The sequence below is a fragment of the Epinephelus fuscoguttatus genome, linkage group LG18, assembly GCF_011397635.1.
Source record: "Epinephelus fuscoguttatus linkage group LG18, E.fuscoguttatus.final_Chr_v1".
NCBI classification, from domain to species: domain Eukaryota; kingdom Metazoa; phylum Chordata; class Actinopteri; order Perciformes; family Serranidae; genus Epinephelus; species Epinephelus fuscoguttatus.
The window spans coordinates 12,575,991-12,596,586 of NC_064769.1; positions in this window are offsets into that span (position 1 = coordinate 12,575,991).

Sequence of the window (20,596 nt, forward strand, 5' to 3'; positions counted from 1 at the left end):
GCGTTTTCTTTATTTTCATGACTACTTACATTGTAGATTCTCACTGAAGGCATCAAAACTATGAATGAACACATGTGGAGTTATGTACTTAACAAAAAAAAGTGAAATAACTGAAAACATGTTTTATATTCTAGTTTCTTCAAAATAGCCACCCTTTGCTCTGATTACTGCTTTGCACACTCTTGGCATTCTCTCCATGAGCTTCAAGAGGTAGTCACCTGAAATGGTTTCCACTTCACAGGTGTGCCTTATCAGGGTTAATTAGTGGAATTTCTTGCTTTATCAATGGGGTTGGGACCATCAGTTGTGTTGTACAGAAGTCAGGTTAATACACAGCCGACAGCCCTATTGGACAACTGTTAAAATTCATATTATGGCAAGAACCAATCAGCTAACTAAAGAAAAACCAGTGGCCATCATTACTTTAAGAAATGAAGGTCAGTCAGTCCGGAAAATTGCAAAAACTTTAAATGTGTCCCCAAGTGGAGTCGCAAAAACCATCAAGCGCTACAACGAAACTGGCACACATGAGGACCGACCCAGGAAAGGAAGACCAAGAGTCACCTCTGCTTCTGAGGATAAGTTCATCCGAGTCACCAGCCTCAGAAATCGCAAGTTAACAACAGCTGAGATCAGAGACCAGATGAATGCCACACAGAGTTCTAGCAGCAGACCCATCTCTAGAACAACTGTTAAGAGGAGACTGCGCGAATCAGGCCTTCATGGTCAAATAGCTGCTAGGAAACCACTGCTAAGGAGAGGCAACAAGCAGAAGAGATTTGTTTGGGCCAAGAAACACAAGGAATGGACATTAGACCAGTGGAAATCTGTGCTTTGGTCTGATGAGTCCAAATTTGAGATCTTTGGTTCCAACCACCGTGTCTTTGTGAGACGCAGAAAAGGTGAACGGATGGATTCCACATGCCTGGTTCCCACTGTGAAGCATGGAGGAGGAGGTGTGATGGTGTGGGGGTGTTTTGCTGGTGACAATGTTGGGGATTTATTCAAAACTGAAGGCACACTGAACCAGCATGGCTACCACAGCATCCTGCAGCGACATGCCATCCCATCCGGTTTGCGTTTAGTTGGACGATCATTTATTTTTCAACAGGACAATGACCCCAAACGCACCTCCAGGCTGTGTAAGGGCTATTTGACCAAGAAGGAGAGTGATGGAGTGCTGCGGCAGATGACCTGGCCTCCACAGTCACCGGACCTGAACCCAATCGAGATGGTTTGGGGTGAGCTGGACCGCAGAGTGAAGGCAAAGGGGCCAACAAGTGCTAAACACCTCTGGGAACTCCTTCAAGACTGTTGGAAAACCATTTCAGGTGACTACCTCTTGAAGCTCATGGAGAGAATGCCAAGAGTGTGCAAAGCAGTAATCAGAGCAAAGGGTGGCTATTTTGAAGAAACTAGAATATAAAACATGTTTTCAGTTATTTCACCTTTTTTTTGTTAAGTACATAACTCCACGTGTTCATTCATAGTTTTGATGCCTTCAGTGAGAATCTACAATGTAAATAGTCATGAAAATAAAGAAAACGCATTGAATGAGAAGGTGTGTCCAAACTTTTGGCCTGTACTGTATGTACTTGTTTTGTGGATTAACATTCACCGCTGCATCGAGGTCTAGTCAAGAAACCTTAGCGGCCAAGAGATGGCGCTGTAGTGTATTTGTATTAATCTCCATGATACAGCAGCGACACCTGGAGGCCATGATGGGCTACTACAGCACCACTACCAGCAGCAGGATTTATGAGCCTCCGGGTTCATTTCATTTTAATATTTCGTCTGCCTTTGTTCTTTCCTTTAAAAAAAAGCCCCTCTAAGAACAGGAATATCCTTTATGAATAATAAGGATCCATTCTTAGATCCGGGATACATCCGGGATATTATTTTGCATTCTGTTACAATTCCATTTTATAACTACTTGAAGGTTTTTTGCGTTTGTGTACCAAGGGGGAAAATACTTATTTTGCTAAATTGTCTATTTCAGAATAATGTAATGGATCATAATTAGTGATGCATATGGACTTTGAGATGTAGTGTGGAGTAGAAGCATAGAATAGCAGAAAATGGAGACACTCAAGTTAAGTGCAAGTACCTCAAGTGCCACTTGAGTGAATGTGCTCAATTAATTTTCACCACTATAAGCACAAATACAACATACAATAGTATAACTTGTTATTAAAGGTTATTCAGATATGTACAGGCATTCTCATTTCCAGCTGATCAATATTTAAACAGTCACTTGTTTGGCATCTCGTTTCATGTAGATATCAACAATGTCTATAAAATACCTCCATGATTATGTCATCTGAAATATTTTCAGAAACATGGTTAAGCTCACTGTTTAACTGTAATTCAAAATCATTTGTTACCAGCCAGTCGCCATGTTGTTTTCTGTCAAAACGGATGAGCTTGCATTATGTCACCCACCAGCTGAAGCATTTATTTGTTTATTTATTTATTTGGTAGCTTTTTTATCTTTTGAGCAAAAGCAAATGCCACAGTCCTTTTCCTCTGTTTTCTCTACTCATGTAGCACCAAATTTAAAAGTAATACTTTAAAAGTATTTGTGTCTTTCTACTGCACCGATGGCCCAGTTTTATGAAAAGACCATCTTTCCAGCACTGAAAATACTTCATTAAACTTGAATAATACCTAATAATTTATAAGTTAATTTATGTTTTGTATTAATAATCTAAATCTGCCAAGTAACTAGTAACTATCAAATGAGTGTTTTATTGTAAAGTACAATATTTGTCTCTGAAATGAAACAGCAGCAGCATAACAAAAACCAACAGTCATACCATTCACTACAACAGAAATGGCGTGCCATCATCCTGTTTGTTTTAGGTTCATTTGTTGCCATATTTCCCTTATACACTGGAATTATTTCACTCTGACAGATAAGAGACAGATGTACCGTCTTTTTTTTATGAACTGTTTCTTTATAACAATCCACCTGAACCTGCTTTTGTTAACTGAAAGTCAGTTTCAGACTGAATCTTTAATGTGAATTATTGAAGATTATAGAAGCCATGCTGTACCTTAATGGCTCTCAGACAATCACACAAATGATGAAAAGATCTTGCAAAACTGATGATGAAAACACTGCATTACAAGTCGATACTCCCAATATTCAAACATGCTAGAATATGCCCCAACCAGTCCGCAGTATATTGATACAAAATATAACAAAAATTGTTGCTTTGATGTGAAAGGCAATCCTTCTGTCCATAATAATCATTAGCAAATGTAAATAAGCCAGACTAATCACCATTATTGTTACTACTTTTTCTAGTATTTCTGTGTACTGCAGTTCTGCATGTGGTTTATAAAAGTGGTCTTGCTGTAACTCAGCAGAAGCTATTGTTGAGCTGCTGTTGGTAGGTACAATAAATGGCAAAATAAGTGTAGCAGTGTAGTGTAGAAGCAGAGCTGGTTGTACCTGTTGCTCCTTCAGCACTTGTTGAGGGTGATGGGGTGTCTGTCTGCAGGCTGTAGTGTAGAAGCAGAGCTGGTTGTGCCTGTTGCTCCTTCATCTGAAATACATGATACATGCAAATTTGATGTTAATCCTTAAATACATATACAGATACAAGATAGCATAAGACGATACACTACCAAATTCTGTCTTATCTTAGTTAAGTTAAATAAAATAAAGATTATTAAACAGACTTACCCATTCCAGGCTCAGTGTCCCTGGTCGGTGTTTGACTAGTAACTGGAATGCTACATGTGGTGCTAGATGTCCCTTAACCTGCAGCTGACTACAAGTATTAAGCATAACCAAATCAGTGGTGTTGAAATAAATGATTGACGTGATCAAGAATGTGGTTGAAATATCAGTTTTACAGAAGGTGGGAAGTATATGGTCAATTTTGAACATATTTATGTAATTTTGAACCCTGGTAAGTGTTGGACTGATGCAGGTGTTCCTTCACCTGTTGCTGAATTCAAGCACAGAATTACACCTGGGGGATTAGGTGAGCTTTCTCCAGCAGGTGGGGGTCTCTGCAAAAATTTCTGTAGTGCATCTAGTTTAAAATAAAAAAAAACAAACAATATTAGCACATAATTCACACACATATTAACATCACCTGCATATTAGTTTTGCTGACACAAAACCAGTGGTGTCACCAAAACCAAAAAAATTACTGTTAGCATTCATACGCACCTACTACACTAAACACAAACGCAACACTTGTTTTTGCTCCCATTTTTTATGAACTGAACTCAAATATCTAAAATATTTTCTATACACACAAAAGACCATTTCCCTCAAATACTGTTCACAAATCTGTCTAAATCTGTGTTAGCGAGCACTTCTCCTTTGCCGAGATAATCCATCCCACCTCACAGGTGTGGCATATCAAGATGCTGATTAGACAGCATGATTATTGCACAGGTGTGCGTTAGGCTGGCCACAATAAAAGGCCACTCTAAAATGTTCAGTTTTATCACACAGCACAATGCCACAGATGTCGCAAATTTTGAGGGAGCGTGTAATTGGCATGCTGACTGCAGGAATGCCCACTAGAGCTGTTGCCCGTGAATTGAATGTTCATTTTTCTACCATAAGCTGTCTCCAAAGGTGTTTCAGACAATTTGGCAGTACATCCAACCGGCCTTACAACCGCAGACCACGTATAACCACACCAGCCCAGAACCTCCACATCCAGCATGTTCACCTCCAAGATCGTCTGAGACCAGCCACCCAGACAGCTGCTGCAACAGTTGGTTTGCAAAACCAAAGAATTTCTGCACAAACTGTCAGAAACCATCTCAGGGAAGCTCATCTGCATGCTTGTCATCCTCATCTGGGTCTCGACCTGACTGCAGTTTGTCGTCGTAACCGACTTGAGTGGGCAAATGCTCACATTCGATTGCGTCTGGCTGTCGGAGAGGTGTTCTCTTCACAGATGAATCCCGGTTTTCACTGTTCAGGGCAGATGGCAGACAGCGTGTGTGGCGTTGTGTGGGTGAGCGGTTTGCTGATGTCAACGCTGTGGATTGAGTGGCCCATGGTGGTGGTGGGGTTATGGTATGGGCAGGCGTATGTTATGGACAACGAACACAGGTGCATTTTATTGATGGCATTTTGAATCCACAGAGATACTGTGACGAGATCCTGAGGCCCATTGTTGTGCCATTCATCCACGACCATCACCTCATGTTGCAGCATGATAATGCACGGCCCCATGTTGCAAGGATCTGTACACAATTCCTGGAAGCTGAAAACATCCCAGTTCTTGCATGGCCAGCATACTCACCGGACATGTCACCCATTGAGCATGTTTGGGATGCTCTGGATTGGTGTATACGACAGTGTGTTTCAGTTCCTGCCAATATCCAGAAACTTCGCACAGCCATTGAAGAGGAGTGGACCAAGATTTCCACAGGCCACAATCAACAACCTGATCAACTCTATGCGAAGGAGATGTGTTGCACTGTGTGAGGCAAATGGTGGTCACACCAGCTACTGACTGGTTTTCAGACCCCCCCCCCCAAATAAAGCAAAATTGCACATTTCAGAGTGGCCTTTTATTGTGGCCAGCCTAAGACACACCTGTGCAATAATCATACTGTCTAATCAGCATCTTGATATGCCACACCTGTGAGGTGGGATGGATTATCTCGGCAAAGGAGAAGTGCTCACTAACACAGATTTATACAGATTTGAGAACAATATTTGTGAGAATGGTCTTTTGTGTGTATAGAAAATGTTTTAGATCTTTGAGTTCAGCTCATGAAAAATAGGAGCAAAAACAAGTGTTGCGTTTATATTTTTGTTCAGTGTATTTGCATTCATGGCACTAGACAAAATCTGGGAAATGCATACCCACACATACTAGGCTCTCATAGCAGATTCTGCATTAAAATGGAATTGAAGCATATACTCTGATAATATTGAATATTTTCCAAGCTGGAAGGGAAGGCCAGACAAATGCCACGAAACACTCGCGCCATTTTGTCCTTATAAAGCAGCTTGGCTTACTAGGCTAATGCTAGGTTTTTTCTTTGACAGTCTGAACAGGACACAGTTTTGTATAGCAGACACATTGTGGATTACACAATGTAAACCATTGGCCACAAACAAGAATTCATCTAAAGCCTTCTATGTGAGACATGGTTAAAATTAACATAACAATGTTTTCAAATTGTGCCCATCTGTTTAGCTTCTTAAGGTCAACCTGAGTTTATGCTAGATAGCTAGCTACCATTGCAAGCAAACTCCTTCCCTGAGAATATTTGAAACAACCAATTCTGTTTCTAAATTTAGTGGTACTGCTTAGAGAAGTGGCGAGACATGAGAAAGTGCTTTCCAAATATTCGTCATCTTCATTAGTCATGAAACATAATTTTTGACCAGGCAAGGTTCTAGCTAGCTAGCGCAATTCACCAAGCAGGCTTAACATTAGCTTACTAATAATAGAATGCAATGGCTATCTGGCTAGCGGAGCAGTGATAGCAAGCTACCAACAATGAAACCTCCAACATTAAGACGGACACAAACCCTATTCCGATTAAATTTTAAATATCAAAGATGACAGAATTCTCCTCCTCCTCTTTCCTCAGTTTTTGCCACTGTGCACCTGATGGTTTGTGCTGTTTGGTATATGGTTGGTAAAAAAAAAAAAAAACTATCAATTTAAAAAAAATAAAATAAATTAAAAAAAGTGACCTCTATAATTGCTTGATGGCAAACAGCCTCCTGAGTTGCAACACTGCAATGTCAACGTTAACCTGTTTTCTTTATTGTTGTCATTTATGTAGCCTAGCAGTAATTACAAAAAGCCAGCAGTTGTAATGAAAGAAAGAGAAATGCTAATTAAAAATCAGTGAAAAAAAGACAAGTAGCACATAGCCTAAATAAAATAATTATAACAAATATAATTTGTTTTTATTCATTTATCTGGTCTCAGTCACACGCACGCGCGTGCGTCATGAAATGTCATGGAAACAGAACGATGAGCCTGCGAGGTCGGCTATATAAGGCCTTCACATCAGTCTGATCGCTGCCTTTGCACTTGGATTTGGACTAGAGCCAACCTGTGGAAAGTTATCTCTTGAGTTTTGAAGCAGAAAGCAGATCTTGTTCGAGAAAAGTTTGTTAAAACTTTCGGATTGTTCGAGAAAAGTTTGTTAAAATTTTTGGACTGTTCGAGAAAAGTTTGTTAAAACTTTTGGATTTCTACATTTTGTGGGAAACCAAAGAACCTGACGATGGCCGCCAGAAGACCCCGGACCCTGGAGGAGCTCCTGTGTGGACTGGACATCAGCTGCGCAGGTAAGACAACTTTCACATTTATTTTAGCATTTTATTTGTTGACCTCTTAAACTGTTAAAAGCCGTATCAATGTAGAGATCCGCATAATTAATGGTGTTATGGTATAATCCTATGAGCCTAATTAATTTTTGAACGTGAAGGTGGACAGTTCACACCATGTTATTAATGTTAGGCCCGTTGGAAAACTCCAGATTTGGTGAAAACGGACACTAACTTAATTCGCGATTTCTCGTGTAAATTAGTCTTTGGGCAGAATATGTTAAATATACCGGAACATAAAGTGATTTGAAATCACTTTTATGTTTTTCACATGTTTGAGGGGTCACATCTTACAAATGTGACAATTTGTGACTGAATTTACCGAAAAACAAAGATGGCGACTGGGCCGCATTTCATATAATATCACTAATGTTATTAAGTTGTCACCATGGAGACGATGGGACTGTTAGCAGCGGCCGGTAGGATCATATTAAATAAACTTATATTCAACATTTAAAACTGAAAAGCGTTCCGCTCGACCGATGTATTTAACTCTATGTTACTGACTGCATGTGCGCATCCTGTGTCCAGGCTGATATTATCAGATGTCTACCAGTTCAGTCTGCGCCGAACTCACTGTGGTATCTTTGGATTCATTTAGCCATGATGCATTGAGTAATGCGTAATGTAGGCTAATGCAGTGCATACATTTCTGCAGTTCATTGCGATTCACGATTTCTCCTGTAAATTATTCTTTGGATAGAATCTGTTTAATATATGCCGGAACATGTGTGGAATATAGGCTATGTATAATTAATGCAGTGATTTGAAAACACCTTTATGTTTTTCACATGTTTGAGGGGTCACATCTTCCAAATGTGACAATTTGTGACTGAATTTACCGAAAAACAAAGATGGCGACTGGGACGAATTTCAAATAATATCACAAATGTTATTAAGTTGTCACCATGGAGACGATGGGACTGTTAGCGGCCGTCAAAAGCGCTCCGCTCGACCGTTGTATTTAACTGTATGTTACTGACTGCATGTGCGCGTCCTGTGTCCAGGCTGATATTATCTGCTAGATGCTAGACTCACTGTGGTATCTTTGGATTCATTTAGCCATGATGCACTGCGTAATGTGTAATGTAATGCAGTGCATACATTTCTGCAGTTTATTGCGATTCACGATTTCTCCTGTAAATTTTTCTTTGGACAGAATCTGTTTAATATATGCCGGAACATGTGTGGAATATATGTATAGCTAATTAATGCAGTGATTTGAAAACACCTTTATGTTTTTCACATGTTTGAGGGGGCACATCTTCCATTAAAGCCTGCCTTTTGTATCTGGAGTTCATGCACAAACATCTGGTCCTTTTAATTTCAAATTGTATCATCTTAAATAAACTTATTCTTAAGATTTGATACTGAAAAGTGGAACAAGAGACCGATTTATTTAACTGTATGTTACTGACTGCAAGTCCAGGCTGATATTATCTGCTATGTGATGTGCAACTCATAAACTGTGAGAATACTGAGTTATTAACTACCAGTTCAGTCTGCACAGAACTCACTGTGGTATCTTTGGATTGATATAGCCATGATGCACTGCATAATGCGTAATGGAACGTTAATGCAATGCATATTAAATACATTTCTGCTGTTTATTGCAAACCTTCGGGAGATTTGTCCACATAGACACACAGACACTGAGGTCGTTACAGCTGTTTGGTGCAAAACAGTTATGCTTTATTACACAGTATTAATTGATTGTCATGCTCTCATCTGTTCAAACTAAGAGACTGAGCTGCACAGTATTAGATTTTAATGTTTGTCTTATGTGTTGGTGCCTTTGTTTCAAATGCAGTTGTATTTAGTATATGGGTATGTTGTAGTGTTTTCATTCATTCATTTTCCATATCTGCTTATCCTCTTGGGGGTCGCGGGGCTCCCCACCCTGGGTTTGAACCAGGAACCCTCTTAACCCTCTGTGTTTTCTTATTTAAATTTTGATTACTGCTAATCTAATTCAAAATATTTAAGGTAAGGGCTATTTTTTGTATGATAGGAGCCTGTTTACATATTATTCCATGTATACTTGAGTTCAAAAGTATTCATTACTTGTGTTTCTGTTTTATAGGACAGGACCCCCTGAGGTTTTGGCACTCCTGGGGCAGCTGAGAGTGGGCATCAGGCATCCCAGGAAAACCCAACACCACAGCAGACCACTGAAGCACCCTCAGCACTCAAAATGTGTGGCTATGTGTCTGCTTCTTCTATGCAAGTCGGTTAGTGACGCTCCTCACATGCACGCACAAACAAGAAGCTGTCCCCAACTTATTGCATGTATACACAGTGTATTATTATCAGACATACAGAAAGACAGACAGACAGACAGACCTTTATCAGACAGACAGACAGACAGACAGACCTTCATTAGACAGACAGACAGACAGAGAGACACACACACACACACACACACATACAAACACACAAACAACCAGAACTTTATTCAGACAGACAGACAGACAGACACACAGACAGACCTTTATCAGACAGACAGACAGACAGACAGACCTTCATTAGACAGACAGACAGACAGACAGACAGACACACACACACACACACACACACACACACACACACATACAAACACACAAACAACCAGACCTTTATTCAGACAGACAGACAGACAGACACGCACGCACACGCACACACACACACACACACACACACAAATATAAACAAACAAACAAACAGAAGTTTTTTCAGACACACAGACATATAGACGGACAGACTTACAGACAGACAGACATTCAGACATTCAGACAAACAGACAAATAGACACACAGACAGACAGACATTCTATAGATAGAAAGACAGACAGGCAGACATTTATTCAGACAGACAGACCGACAGACAGACAGACACACTTACAAACAGACCAGGTTTTTTTGGTGATTGTTGCGGACAAAAATCCTTAATTATGCGGTACGTTTTCTTAAAAAATGCGATGGAATATGCGGGATATTTTTGCAATTTTATGCATTGAAATTGCAGGAACTTGCAAAAATTGCGGTTTGATGAAAAAGAGAAAAAAAAGTGATTCCCTCAGCACCCTGTTCTCACTAGGCTACTACCTTAATGTAAAGAGTCATTTCTAATTACTTCCTATGATAAGCAAGCATACTACATCACAGAAAGTGCAGGAAATATTTAAGTTCTCATCTTGTTTTATTTCAGACCTTAATAAACACATGGCTCAAACTTACAAAACATTGCTGAGTCAAACAAGTTCTGTAGCTTTACAAAAGGAATATCCTACAACTTCTGTAAAAATGAATAAATAAAATATAACAAAACATTGCTGAGTCAAAAAAGTTCTGTTACTTTACAAAAGGAATATGCTACAACTTCTGTAAAAATGAATAAATGAAATATAAAAAAAAATGTGTGCTTCCTCTTTTACGCAAATTTTTCAACTTTGTGCGAAGATATATGTATCTTTTGTGCAACGAAAATGTGGGGATTATGAAATCAAGCAAGCCCCGCATATTTCACGCATTTTGCGCAGAAATCGGCAATTTATGCGGCGAAAATGCGGCATCTTTGAAAAAATGCGGCCCACACATAAATATGCGGACTTTAGCTGATTATGCATTGAATTATGCAATCGCATTTTTCTGGACAGACAGACCTTCATTAGACAGACAGCGAGACAGACCTTTATTCAGACACACAGACAGACAGGAAGACAGACCTTTATTCAGAAAGACAGACAGACACACAGAAAGACCTTTATTCACACAGTCACACAGACAGACAGACAGACAGACAGACACACACACACACACATACACATACAAACAAACAAACAGCACTTTATTCAGACGTTCAAAAAAACACACAGACAGACCTTCATTAGACAGACACCCAGACAGGCAGGAAGACAGACCTTTAATCAGACAGACGGACAGACACACAGTCAGACCTTCATTCATTCAGACAGACAGACAGACAGACAGACACACACACACACACACACACACACACACACACACACACACACACACACACACACATACATACAAACAAGCAGAAATGTATTCAGTCACACAGACAGACAGACAGACACACACACACACACACACACATTCAAACAAACAAACAAACAAACAAACAGACCTTTATTCAGTCACACAGACAGACTTATAGACAGACAGTTCTTTATTCTGAAAGAGGGACCTTCATTAGATAGAAGGACAAACAGACAGAGAGACAGATCTTTATTCAGACAGACAGACATTCAGACAAACAGACACACAGACACAGACAAACCTTCATTAGACAGACAGACAGACCTTTTTTTCAGACAGAAAAACAGCCAGACAGACCTTTATTCAGACAGACAAATGGACAGACAGACCTTTATTCAGACAGAAAGACACACAGACACCACTTTCTTCAGACAGACAGAAAGACAGAGAGACAGACCTTTATTCAGACAGAAATACATACAGGCAGACAGACAGACAGACAGACAGTAATTCAGACAGACAGACAGACAGACAGTAATTCAGACAGACAGACTTACAGACTTTTATTCAGACAGACAGACATTCAGTCAAACACACACACAGACACAGACAGAACTTCATCACACAGACAGACCTTCATTAGATAGAAAGATAGACAGACAGACAGACACACAGACAGGAAGACAGACAGGAAGACAGACAGATGGACCTTTATTAAGACACACAGACAGACAGAAAGATGGACCTTTATTCAAACAGACAGACCTTTATTCAGACACACAGACAAACAGACAGACAGACACAGACAGACCTTCATTAGACAGACAGCCAGACACACTTAGAACCAGACCTTTGTTCAGACAGACACACACATAGACAGACAGATAGACACACAGACACAGACACAGACACACACACACACACACACACACACACACACACACACACACACACACACACACACACACAGACATTCAAACAAACAAACAAACAAACAAACAGAACTTTACTCAGTCACACAGACAGACTTACAGACAGACAAATCTTTATTCAGACAGACAGATAGATGGACAGACGGACAGACAGACAGACAGACAGACAGAGCCCTTTGTTCAGACACAATGATAGACATTAAACAGACAGCCAAGTAGACCTTCATTAAGACAGACAGACATACCTTTATTCAGACAGACAGACAGACCTTTATTCAGACAGACAGACAGACCTTTATTTCGACAGACAAGCAGACAGACATATCTTTATTCAGACAGACAAACCTTCATTAGACAGACATACAGACAGACACACATACAGACCTTTATTCAGACAGACAGACAGACCTTTATTTCGACAGACAAGCAGACAGACATATACACACACAGTGACCACACACACTCACACATACAGACAAGCACAATTTTATTCAGACACACAGACAGACAGGCAGACATTAATTCAGAAAAACAGACAGAGAGAAAAACAGAAAGACAGACAGACGGACAGACCTTTATTTAGACATACAGGCAGACAGACAGATAGACAGACAGACCTTTATTCAGACAAACAAACAGACAGACAGACAGACAGACAGACCGTTATTCAGACAAAAGACAGAGAGACAGACTTTCATCAGACAGACGGAAAGACATTTATTCAGACAGACAGACAGACCAATATTCAGACACGCAGACAGACAGACAGACAGACCTTTATTCACACAGACAGACAGACAGACAGACCTTTATTCACACACAGACACACAGACAGACAGGCAGACAGGCAGACAGACCTTTATTCACAGACAGACAGACAGACAGACAGACAGGCAGAACTTTATTCAGACAGACAGACAGACAGACAGAATGACAGACAGACATTCAGACAGACAGACCGTTATTCAGACAAAAGACAGAGAGACAGACTTTCATCAGACAGACGGAAAGACATTTATTCAGACAGACAGACAGACCAATATTCAGACACGCAGACAGACAGACAGACAGACCTTCATTCAGACACACAGACAGACAGACCTTTATTTTGACAGACAAACCTTCATTAGACAGACATACAGACAGACACACATACAAAGATGGACCTATATTCAGACAGACAGAGAGACACAGACACACACAGTGACCAAACACACTCACACATACAAACAACCAGAATTTTATTCAGGCACACAGACAGACAGGCAGACATTAATTCAGACAGACAGACAGACAGACAGACAGTCATTCAGGGAGACAGACAGACATTCAGACAGACAGGCAGGCAGACAGACAGACAGAAAGACAGACAGAGAGAACTTTGTTCAAACACAACAACAGACATTGAGCAAACAGACAAAAAAGACCTTCATTCACACAGACAGACAGACGTCCAGACAGACAGATATGTATTCAGATAGACTGACAGACTTTTATTTAGACAGACAGACAGGCAGACAGACAGACCTTTATCCAGATAAATTGGCAGACGGACCTTCCTTTGACAGACAGACAGACAGACAGACAGACAGACCTTTATTCAGTCTGACAGACAGACAGACAGACAGACCTGTATTCAGACAGAGAGACAAACAGACCTTTTTTCAGACAGACAGACAGACATTTTTCAGACACACAGAGAGACAGACAGACAGACAGACAGAGACCTTTATTCACACAGACAGACAGACAGACAGACCTTTATTCAGACAGACAGACAGACAGACAGATAGATATTTATTCAGACAGACAGACAGACAGACCTTTATTCAGACAGACAGACAGACAGACAGACAGACAGATAGATATTTATTCAGACAGACAGACAGACAGACAGATAGCCCTTTATTCACACAGACAGACAGACAGACAGACCTTTATGCAGACAGACAGACCTTTATTCACACACAGCCACACAGACAGACAGGTAGACAGACAGGCAGACAGACCTTTATTCACACACACACACACACACACACACACACACACACACACACACACACACACACACACAGACCTTTATCCAGATAAACAGGCAAACAGACCTTCATTTGACAGACAGACAGACAGAAAGACAGACAGATAGACCTCTATTCAGACAGACAGAAAGATAGATAGACAGACAGACAGACAGAACTTTATTCAGACAGACAGACACACACACACACACACACACACACACACACAAACACACACACACACAGACCTTTATTCTGAGAGACAGACCTTTATTCACACACACACACACACACACACACACACACACACACACACACACAGACCTTTATCCAGATAAACAGGCAAACAGACCTTCATTTGACAGACAGACAGACAGAAAGACAGACAGACAGACCTCTATTCAGACAGACAGAAAGACAGACAGACAGACAGAACTTTATTCAGACAGACAGACAGACAGACAGACACACACACACACACACACACACACACACAAACACACACACACACAGACCTTTATTCTGAGAGACAGACCTTTATTCAGACAGACAGACAGATAGACCTTCATTAGACAGACAGACAGGCAGACAGACCTTTATTCAACCACACAGACAGACAGACAGACAGACAGCCCTTTATTCAGACAGAAAGACAGAGAGACAGACAGACAGACCTTTATTCAGACAGACAGAAAGACAGACAGACAGAAAGACAGACAGGCAGACCTTTAATCAGACAGACAGACAGACAGACAGACCTTTATCCAGACAGACAGACAGATAGACCTCTATTCAGACAGACAGAAAGATAGACAGACAGACAGACAGACAGAACTTTATTCAGACAATCAGGCAGACAGACTTTCATTTGACAGACAGACAGGACGACAGACAGACAGACAGACAGAAAGACTTGTATTCAGACTGACAGACAGGCAGACCTTTATTCAGACAGACTGACTTGTAGACCTTTAATCAGACAGACAGACAGAAAGACAGACAGACAGACAGACAGACAGACCTTTATCCAGATAAATTGGCAGACGGACCTTCCTTTGACAGACAGACAGACAGACAGACAGACAGAGAGACAGACAGACCTTCATTCAGTCTGACATACAAACAGACAGACAGGCAGACCTGTATTCAGACAGAGAGACAAACAGATCTTTTTCAGACAGACAGACAGACAGACAGAGACATTCATTTAGACACACAGAGAGACAGACAGACAGACAGACAGACCTTTATTCACACAGACAGACAGACAGACAGACAGAACTTTATTCATATGGACAGACAGACAGATAGATATTTATTCAGACAGACAGACAGACAGCCCTTTATTCACACAGACAGACAGACAGACAGACAGACAGACAGACAGACCTTTATTCACACACGGGCACACAGACAAACAGGCAGACAGACAGACAGAACTTTATTCAGACAGACAGACAGACAGACAGACAGACCTTTATTCTGACAGACAGACAGACAGACAGACAGACAGACCTTTATTCACACAGATAGACAGACCTTTATGCAGACAGACAGACAGACAGACCTTTATTCACACACAGACACACAGACAGACAGGCAGACAAACAGGGAGACAGACAGACAAACCTTTATTCACAGACAGACAGACAGACAGACCTTTATTCACACACACAGACAGACAGACCTCTATTCAGACAGACAGACCTTTATTCACACACAGACACACAGGCAGACAAACAGGGAGACAGACAGACAGACAGACCTTTAGTCACAGACAGACAGACAGACAGACAGACAAGCAGAGCTTTATTCGGACAGACAGATAGACAGACAGACAGGCAGACCTTAATTCAGACAGACAGGCAGTCCCAGACAGACAGAAAGACAGACAGACAGACCTTTATTCAGACAGACAGACAGACAGACAGACAGATAGACAGACAGGCAGACCTTTAATCAGACAGACAGACAGACAGAAAGACCTTTATCCAGATAAACAGGCAGACAGACCTTCATTTGACAGACAGAAAGAAAGACAGACAGACAGAACTTTATTCAGACAGACAGACAGACAGACCTTTTTTCAGACAGACAGACAGACAGACAGCCCTTTATTCACACAGACAGACAGACAGACAGACAGACCTTTATTCAGACAGACAGACAGACAGACAGACAGACCTTTATTCACACACGGGCACACAGACAAACAGGCAGACAGACAGGCAGAACTTTATTCAGACAGACAGACAGACAGACCTTTATTCACACAGATAGACAGACCTTTATGCAGACAGACAGACAGACAGACAGACCTTTATTCACACACAGACACACAGACAGACAGGCAGACAAACAGGGAGACAGACAGACAAACCTTTATTCACAGACAGACAGACAGACAGACAGACCTTTATTCACACACACAGACAGACAGACCTCTATTCAGACAGACAGACCTTTATTCACACACAGACACACAGGCAGACAAACAGGGAGACAGACAGACAGACAGACCTTTAGTCAGACAGACAGACAGACAGACAAGCAGAGCTTTATTCGGACAGACAGATAGACAGACAGACAGGCAGACCTTAATTCAGACAGACAGGCAGTCCTTTACTCATACAGACAGACAGAAAGACAGACAGACAGAAAGACAGACAGGCAGACCTTTATTCAGACAGACAGACAGACAGACAGACAGATAGACAGACAGACAGGCAGACCTTTAATCAGACAGACAGACAGACAGAAAGACCTTTATCCAGATAAACAGGCAGACAGACCTTCATTTGACAGACAGAAAGAAAGACAGACAGACAGAACTTTATTCAGACAGACAGACAGACAGACAGACAGACCTTTTTTCAGACAGACAGACAGACAGACAGACAAACAGACAGGCTTTCATTAGATTGACAGATAGACAGACCTTTTTCACACATAGACAGACAGACAGACAGACAGACCTTTATTCACACACACAGACAGACAGACCTCTATTCAGACAGACAGACCTTTATTCACACACAGACACACAAACAGGGAGACAGACAGACAGACAGACAGACCTTTAGTCACAGACAGACAGACAGACAGACAGACAAGCAGAGCTTTATTCGGACAGACAGATAGACAGACAGACAAGCAGACCTTAATTCAGACAGACAGGCAGTCCTTTACTCATACAGACAGACAGACAGACAGACAGACAGGCAGACCTTTATTCAGACAGACAGACAGACAGACAGATAGACAGACAGACAGGCAGACAGGCAGACCTTTAATCAGACAGACAGACAGAAAGACCTTTATCCAGATAAACAGGCAGACAGACCTTCATTTGACAGACAGAAAGAAAGACAGACAGAACTTTATTCAGACAGACAGACAGACAGACAGACAGACCTTTTTTCAGACAGACAGACAGACAGACAGGCTTTCATTAGATTGACAGATAGACAGACCTTTTTCACACATAGACAGACAGACAGACAGACCTTTATTCACACAGACAGAGAGGCAGACCTTAATTAGACAGACAGAACTTCATTCCGAAAGACAGACAGACAGACAGACACACACACACACACACACAGACCTTTATTCTGAGAGACAGACCTTTATTCAGACAGACAGACAGCTAGACCTTCATTAGACAGACAGACAGACAGGCAGACAGACCTTTATTCAACCACACAGACAGACAGACAGACAGACAGCCCTTTATTCAGACAGACAGACAGTCAGACAGACAGACAGACCTTCATTAGATTGTCAGATAGACAGACCTTTATTCCCATAGAGAGGCAGAACTTAATCAGACAGACAGACAGACAGACAGACAGAACTTTATTCAACTCAGCCATTCTGGATGTCACTAACTCGGCTTCTTCTTTGGAGCCTTTGTGCTCCACTGTCTCGCAGGTGAACTTCTATCACAGCGGTGCCTGGATAGTGTGACGTGTATGGTTGTGCTGCTGCCGTGTTCCTGCCAGATGCCTCCTGCTGCTGCTGTTAACATTAGTCATACTTCTACTGTTATTATACACATATGATTATTGTCACATATGTATACCATCAGATATTAATTCATACTTTCAACATATTGTCCCACAGTAGCCAGAACTATAATTATAATATTATTACTTTCTTTAATGTTGTTGTAAGCTACTGTCATTACTGTCTGTCCCATAGACATATATACGTAGACGCCGCATCGAGTGGGTTTGCCCGCTGCTGCGATACGTCAGCGTCACCGCCATATTGGATGTGGCAAGGCTGCGCTGTAAACTAATACAAGTGAATGGACTTAATTTCATAAAGCGCCTTTCTACAAAGAAATTTACGTTAATGCCTCTCGTTTATTCATTCACACACAAAATGGAAAATTCTCTTAAAAAAGTAACTTTAATATACATTAACTTTCAATCAAAATAAATTAAGATCATCTTAAAATAATGAAAACAGCAGATTTTTGATACCAATAAATGAACGACACTAAATCCCACAGGTTTACATTGACCCAAATTGCCTTAAATTGTATCACCACCACTAGATTACATACATTAGATACATGTTTTGTGTGTGTGTTGTGTGCAAGCTGCTCAAATAAATTGCCCTTCATGGGAATAATAAAATCTGTATCTATAGATGTCATTTAACGGCCATAATTCAATCTAAATGAAAGCATCTAACTGGATTATTTTAATATTGCCTGTACCTTTAATACAGGCTGAGTTAGACTACTTAATGTTTCCAACTGTCCAGCATCCAGTACAGACAGCTGTAGGCTGTTTTTGTTTCATAATAATCATTATGTGGAAAAATAATTTGTTTGAATTTCTGTCATTAAAAACTATTTTTTTTTTTTTTTTTTTTGCAATGGTAAAAAGGAGCAAGAGAGAGAGAGAGAAATTCCCACAGACTCCCAGCAATGATGCTAACTGGCATATCATTCAACGCAGTGTTGCTCACCTTCTTCATTGGGACTGGGAGGGGTAAAGTTATGGGGAGACAGGGGTGCTGCTTCTGACTCATCTGTTGTTGAGTCTGGTAAAAGGAGCAGGGACAACGGATTTAATATGAATATCTTGCTACACATTTACCTGCACTGATTAAATGTAGGTTAAAACTAGTCTGTAGCTAGCTTATTTCACTATGGACATTAAGCTAACAGGTTCATTTCTACCACTCAGAGGCTATAGGCTACCCACCTTTCTTGGAGAAAAACTGGGTCACATATTGACACCCTTTCTTTTGCCTCTGCTCTCTCTCCTTTCTCTCTTTCCTTTTTTGAAAACCAGATTTTCTTTCAGTGCTAGGTAGCATGATGATGGCTGTAGCATTCTAGCCAGCTGCTGACTGCTACTAGGCACTGTCACCATCAGTGTAGTCTCGCTCACCCGTGCCGACTCTCACTTTAAGATTGGAGAAAAAAACGCCCGGCTGCTTGTATTTCTTTCAACCAATCACAGTCGTTCTGGGCGGTGCCACAGCAACGGTGCGCTTGCAAAAATATTGCCGGGGGGAACAGGTTTTGGTGTAACACGCCCACAAAAATATCGTCTACAGGACGCGAACCATGGCAGAAAAATGGCTACATCCCCGCAAGATCAAACACCGCAAAAGTTAGTAAAGGACGTGCTGAAAACTGCAACCGGAGGTGGTAGGGCGGGACTTCAGCGGGTGGCTCGTTCCGCCCAATGAGAGGCTGATCTTTGCAGCGAACTTCCACCCACTCAGACTACCATCAGTGTGCTAAGGCAGGACCAAACCATTTCATGCAGATACAGGGGGGTGGTCAGTCAATATGGATGTTCACTTTTTGGTCAATGAGGATATTTAACTTTTACTGCCAAAAACAATTAAAACAAAGAGATCGTTAATTTTATTACTATATTTGAAAAATAGTATTCTTAATGATGATGGTTTAATAATTTTATATTAATTTTTACCTATTTTTAGGTAAAAAAAAAAAAAAAAAGTCAGGGGCCCTTGGAATCGTCCTAACTTTTCTCCCCACTAGTTTGGGAATAGGGGCTTAACAATGTGGGAACTTATAATGAATTTATACTGTAGGCATTTTTTAAACTTGTGTATAGCTATTCTGTGATTACAGGGTACAATATGATCATTATTGAGCAACAAAGCTGCAGGTTTGAGGGAAGATGGTGTAATGAGTTCTGTGGCATTTTATAAACCTGCTCTATTCATTTCAAAATGATCCTGTAATACTTTGAAAACATTGGAGGGATACAGGTGATAACAATGTGAGTATCTGCAAATGGTATAGTTTATATCTGTAGGGTGCAATTGTGT